Here is a 7,327-nt window from a genome sequence, read left to right on the forward strand (position 1 = left end):
GCATTAAGAGGTCTTTTTTTCTGCCAAAGGAAAGCAAAGTTCAGTGGTTGTCCGGTTGAAAGTTGTTTCTGTAGTTTCAATTCAAAGTGTGGTGCAAAAAAAACCCCCAAAAAAACAGACAGAGGTCAGTCTTGTGGGTAGGAAACGGCTTCAGCCATGATGTGCATGTGTCACACATACAGTATATGTGCATGCAAACAGAAATATACAAAGAAGCAAAGTGACCATTTTAATTACTTTTAATTATATATATATATATATATATATATATACACACACACACACACACATATATAACACTTAAAACTTGTGAGCCAAAATCCAGCTGTTTTGGATTAAAATATTATGACACTTTGCTTCAAAAACTGAAAATGTATCCGCTGATATTCACTCCAACACCTTTCACTCTATAATGAGCAGTTTCTTCCTGTCTCTCATTCAAAAGGAAATGATGCAAATCGTCTCTGCCTTCTGACTTCAGTGGCAGCAACAGTCACATCCTCTCCTCATATGGAGAGAGTCTGAGTCTGTGGTTTAAGCTTTGATAGTGCCATAAACAAGGCTAAAAGTCATCATCTGTTTTATGAATAAAATAAAATAGTGAGCAAGAAACACATTATGCTTGTAAGCACAATATAGCAAAAGTGTTTTTATCTCTTTGATCTGGTATCTGGGTTGTGTGTCTCTAATATTGTGTAGGATCTCTGTCTTCGCACGGACCCACTTACACTATTGAATCCACACATGAAACAACCACATTCCATTAAGACAAACTGAGGCACTCCTCTGCAACCAGCTGCGGTCGTAAAACTCATGCAGGGTCAGTGAAGGGTTGAAGCAGTTCCTGTCCTATTCAGCGTATCTCTCAATAGACTCAGATAAAGACAGGGCTTAAATTCTAACTCAAACGAGGAGGCAAAACTATCTTTGTTTTACGGGCTTTCAAGGACCAGATGTGTGATACCCCTGACCATTTAACACATAAATTGCTAAAGCCGATAAACAGAAAGTGACAGATTAATACTTCTCTGTCCAGGAGAAAAATGGCAGACTCCCAACTCGTGACATGGGCATGACCTCAGGACACCTCCCCTTTCCCCCCTGCATTCCAAAGAAAAGGGACACAAGCTTACACAGACGATTCATGAGACAATCGTTGAAAATCATTGAAAGTATCGGAGCATAGATTCACAAATAATATGTTGTATGTCTTATATATATATGCTTGATGTGTTCATTTAAAATAATTAATTCCCTTAAAATTAAGTAATCAACGTCATTGCAATTGTGATGGCTTGTGTACTTTTGTGGTTAAGAATCAACTCAAACATTTCTTCATATTAGATCAGTTAGAAAGCAAAGACTTACTGGTCAATACATTATCTACACTCATCAAAACATTACGTTTGCAACTTAAATGTAAGCATTATCTGAACATGAGATATATTTAAAAATATTTTTTTTCAAAAGTGGCATATAAAAGGCTTGTGAAACATTAAATATGTGTTTCATAGCTACCCTAGTTCACTGCTTTGTGGAAGAGTTGACAAATGATGTTTAGTTTGCATGTATTTATATTAAGGGCTGCACTTCTGAACCAAACTTCAGTTATCTTATGTTTGTACAGAAACGTTGTGTCTGCCTGTGTTTTCTGCATGAATATGAATAATAAAAGAGTTTGTAAGGTCATGTCATATTGCAGTGTAAAATTATTCATTATGTCTCTGTCCTTGGTGCTGAAATTACAAATCCTGGTCCCATAAACTTCTGACTTTAATGACTTTAAGGCCTAAACAAAAGCACACAGCACTGGTTCTCATGGATTAATGTATGAAATGTATGAGGATAAGAGAGATGTGTATTTTCAACAATATTTTTAAAATTTATAAAAATGTATCATGTCCACGTGCCCACAGAAATCATCTGCTACAACAGGGTTCCTCAAATCTGGCCCACGAGAGCCATTTTCCTGTTGGAGTTTAGTTCTAACCCTAATCAAACACACCTGAGCATACGAATCAATGCCTTCACGATCATTTGAAAAATAGTTTGATCAGGGTTGGAACTAAACTCTGCAGCGCATTGGCCCTTTAGGGCAAGATTTGAGGAACCCTGTGCTACATCATGCCAATATTATTGTATTTTGTTGTTGTTATTACATAGAACAGAGAAGAGACTCATTTGTTGTTTTTGTTTTTATGATCCAAACCAAATAATCAAACATTAACCACATACATATGTACAGATGCCAAACTTTGTTATGTATACCTGTAGATTTAATATATGTAGTTTATCAGACGACAGGGAGCAGAGAGAATTAATTGCTGTCAGTCTACAGTAAATAACATTTTTTTTTTTTATGAAAGGATAGCTGTTTTTTTAACATGTTGTGGTTTTGATGCAGCAAGAGGTGTGAAAACAGAAAGTGGAAACTACACAGTGACACTCACTAACACTCAGATCTGACCCATCTGCCAACATTAATATGTAACTACAACAGCAATGTCATATTCCCTTAACTTTAAAAAGCAGACTTTGTAACAAAAAAAATATATATATATTATTGATAGTCTTGAAGCCTTTGTCTGTGATTTTCAGTAAATCTGCTGATATAGACTTTTTAAACATAACAAAAAAAATAAAAAATTGTATCATTGCAAACTCCACCATGACATGAGCTGATTGGCTGCTGTCACAGAGTGGTTTCAGCTCAGTGCAAACCCTTTCTCAAGTGACCAATCAACTCTTAGAGCACTGAATACATAAGATAGAAGTGTGTGTGTCTCTCATTTGTCTGAAGCGGAGATTGAAGGAAACATGGTATAGACAGTTTATTGATCCACCTCTATTACTTATCTGGTGTGAAAGATTTGTTTTTGGGCTAATTCATGTTTTGTTTTGTTTTTTTTGTTTTTTTTTTGTTTGTTTGTTTGTTTTCTTCAGTGAATTTAAAACATGAGAATAATTTTTGGAACATCAGTGATCATGATATATTTAATCATTTTGTTCTCCTCAACAATAGGTAAACATATTTGAATCTTTTTTTTCCAATTCAACAGAACTTTGATCACTATATAACACTAAATGTACCTTCTTTTTGCAGTCTGCTCCTCTGATGCAGATGTTGTTCAGGAGGATAATGTAAAAATATCACTGTAAAAAATAAGTGTAATTTTAACTGTAAAATTTTGTAAAAACGCTACGGAAAGAAACTGTTAATAGGTTAACAGTAAGTTCCCGTACTATATACAGGGAAAAACTGTAAAATATCTAACCAGACATTTCATGTAATTTTACAGTAAAATGCTGTTAATTTTACGGTTTTTAGAAGTAAAAATAACAAATCAATGTATAATTTAGAGTCAGAAACTGTAAACTGATATTCCCAGAATTCCCTGCATGACACTCCACATTTGAAAGCATTTTGTTTAAATAATCATGGTTTTTTTTATAGTTTTTGTTATTAGTTATGTATATTTGGGCTTTATGTTACATCATCTGTTGTTTAATGAAAGTTTAATGCATTATTTAAGTATCATGTGTGTTACCATGATGGTGTTTTGTGTTTGCATGAATGACTCTGTGCACCTTCTATATATTAGTATATACTTCTGCTTGTGGCGAAGCTACTTGTGATGAGCTTTGATTCTTCATGTGGCTTTCTCTTTTACCACCTGCATTATTATGGTGGTTGTCAGTATCTTAAAGGTACAAAACCTTCAGACTCAGCAACATATTACTGTGTAGTCTCATCATATTATACCGTTGGAATGGGTGCAGGAACCAGATTACTTCTCAAAGGTATGTTTCCCTGCTTATTTTAGCTTTTAGCTTATTTTAGGTTTGGTTGGAGGTAATTGATTTTTTTGGCCTTACCATTTCTGTCCCACTTATGTCGCCTTTCAAGATGCAGCTGTGGACAGACACATAACTCTTCAGCAGTCTTCGATAGACAAGCTGAGAGAAATGGTCAGTGTGAGAACAGCACTGAGTCTCAAACACAGAGCTGTGTCTACAATCTCTTCAAGAGCAACATCAGTCACTCTGATGCTGGGATTTACTACTGTGCTGTGGCTGCGTGTGGAGAGATACTGTTTGGAAAAGGAACTGAACTACATTTTAGAGGTAAGGTTTTTGGATAAATATTTGATGTTTTTACTCAGGTGGAACATTTGGTTCAAATATCAGGGGAAATAATACCAAGGAACTGATCTACTATAAGCACCCTGAATTATGTCTCAAATTTTTGATCATTTCAGAGAGTGTCGATGTGAATCCAACCCTGTTTGTTCTTGGAGTTTTAAACATCATATTTTTGACTTTAGCTGTTTTTCTGGCCATAAAACTATGTCAGGATCCAAATAAAAGTAAGGTTTAATTTTGGTACACATACTGTATATTAATAATATATTTATATTATCACATATTTCTATATACTTGTTTATAAAAATGCAACAATTGACACTAAAGATATATTTTATTTCTTTTCTTTTTAATTACATTTTTTATTCACCCACAATCCACAAATCTCAAGAGTGTCAAGTAAGTTATTTTATGTTTTATGATTTATGATTACGTATTATGTTTTATGATTTCAAATAATATAATTATTCATCAGAATTATACGGTCAGTCTTATTAAGTGCAAATTATTATGCTGATGTGTCTTAAGACTCAATTTTACATGTTATGTGACTTTTTTTTTCTCTGATCTTTGTTTTTTTTTTCTTTCTCATTATTGTAGGGTGAAGACATTCTGAGTTATGCAGTACAAAGTTCTTTCATGGCAAATAAACCCAAAGTAAAGATTACTGAAGAACACTCTCTTGTGACATACAGCATGTATACTTAAAAAAACAGCCTATAATCGCTAAAGGTCATGCTTTTCAGTCCAAGGCTAAATGCTGCATAAGTTTATGGGGTAAAGCATGCTTTACTTTTCAGTACTGCTTTTTAACAATGTACAATGTACATACCAGGTTTTCAGCAATTAATGTTACATTGTCTTTTTAATGTACTCTGTAATATGTAATTTCATTTTTAACATGTTATTTGAGTTTTACATATACTTGGTTGCATGTACATATGGCCATCTATACAGAACAGAAATCCATCAACAGATGCTTGTTGGTATGTTTAACTCTGTTTACTTACATTATATTGGGTTTTCGACAATTGATTGTAAAATCAGATGATTTGTCTCAAAGAACTTGCCACACATTCCTTTTTATACTCTCAGTAGAAATGTAAGACATGATGTGTAATTTACAAAGTAATTTTGCATAAATGGTGTTATACAATAATGCATGATCTGTGATATCTACATACATGTTTTTAATCTTCCGTCCCCCCCAAAAAGTTAACAATATAATGTAGGACTGGCTTTACGTTTCTGTAAATAGCCAAACATGAAGTCTGCTTTATACATTATTGTTTCTGTATCTTTTATTCATTGCTGCATGTCTTTTTCTTTTTACACTTAATGCACATTCAGTGTCAATGACAATTAAACACAGCCATCCAAACAGACTTTTCATTTATCAAATGTGCAATTTCACTTCAAATATTTCCGCTAACACATTTAACAAAAACATATACCGACAGAACTACTGAAGTGTTCTCTATTGATTGCATAACATATTTGGTACATTTTCTCGATTTTAATTAACTACACGCTTTTCTTGAAAAAAAAAAAGTCCAAACTTGTTTTTCAAAGCATTACAACAGACAACAAACATATTCTCTGATATATGCTATTTTATTAATACATATAACAAACAAATGCAATTTACACAATTAGCTTATCATGACTTCACTATGCATAATATTGGTCATCTGTGAAAACTCAAGAGTTCTTTTTATCATGCGGATGGAATATGACTGCAAACTTTATGACAAACTTTTGTCCAAGAAATAGTAGAGGCCTGCCGAGTACTGATGTGACATTTAAACCGAGGCATCAGAGCTTGTGTCGAGAATAAAGAGAAGTGTGGAGGAACATACTATTGGGAATAAATGGGCCTGCCAGATGAAGCCTCGATTCGAGAATTGTGTCGTTAACGTAGAAATCACGTGACCAATGACAAACTGTGGCTGCGTTCGAAACCACATACTCAGGTACTTAATTTCAAGAAGTACTTACTTAACGAGCGCTAAAAGAGTACGTACTCTACAGCCAAATCTCCTTGAGTATAGCTGTGTCCCAAAGTTAAGTGCACACACTTCGAAGGGCACGGACTTCCCGATTAGCGCTCTGTCACATAGCAACAGTGCGAGAGGAGAGCGGACGAGAAGACGATCCTGCCAGGATAGGTGGAGCCAGAATTGCTCATTTTTGTTTTTATGTTTTACGTCATAATGGAGGAGACAGGTGATGTACCTCAGGCTAAGCCAAAACCGAGGCCAGGTAAATTACACTGGTTTGCTGCGACCTTTGTCGGATTACAAGTTTAAATGCAGGAACTGGCTTGGAGCTTACTTGAATAATGTAATGATACATATGAAAAACTACAAAATGCACACACACACACACATAGCAGTTCAAATGCTGACTGATATCTTACAAAGGTGCGATTTTATATAGTTTATTGTCTCGACCATGGTGATCATATGTAGACAGGTTTGCAACCCGGATTGTTTTGGCAGTTAAGCATAAAAATAAAACTGTGAATAAAAAATAAATAAATAGAGCATTGTACAGCTCAATGTTCAGCGGCAGCTGTCACAGCTGAACAGAGCTCTGTTTGACCGCTCCGAGTCCTTCAGATGCAGCCTTTGATATAGTTAGCAAACATTTGTTAATATTCTGACAAAATGTTGATACTTTCATTTTCAAAATAATTAGAGGTGGACTGGAAGGAAGTACATTCGTTAAGTATTCTCGAACAAATATGAAGTACTGAGTTTTCTTTTTTTCTCACAGACAGCAACACTATAAAAATAGGGATTTACAACATGATGCATTGTTGTAGATTAAACTACCCAACAGTATATTTAGTAGGCAACTTTAAATTTAATAACCTTGAACATAGTCAGAAGTAAAATGCAACATACACATTAGTGCAGCAGTAATATTAATGCAAAACCATCCTAACCAAAAAAATTTTCAGAACAATACTGTATACCTTTACTTTTACTCTCAATACCTTAAGTATGTTAGAGTATGCAAGATAATACTTTTACTTAAAGAATAGTTCACCCAAACATGAAATTCAGTAATCATTTACTCACCCTCAAGTTGTTCCATGTTTGGAAATTTCATTTTTGGGTGAACTATCCCTTTAGCTAAGGTTATAAATATGACTAGTAGCTTTTCCCCAATATGGTAT

The sequence above is a fragment of the Sinocyclocheilus anshuiensis genome, unplaced genomic scaffold (genome assembly GCF_001515605.1).
Source record: "Sinocyclocheilus anshuiensis isolate Anshui unplaced genomic scaffold, SAMN03320099.WGS_v1.1 scaffold1246, whole genome shotgun sequence".
Lineage (NCBI taxonomy): Eukaryota > Metazoa > Chordata > Actinopteri > Cypriniformes > Cyprinidae > Sinocyclocheilus > Sinocyclocheilus anshuiensis.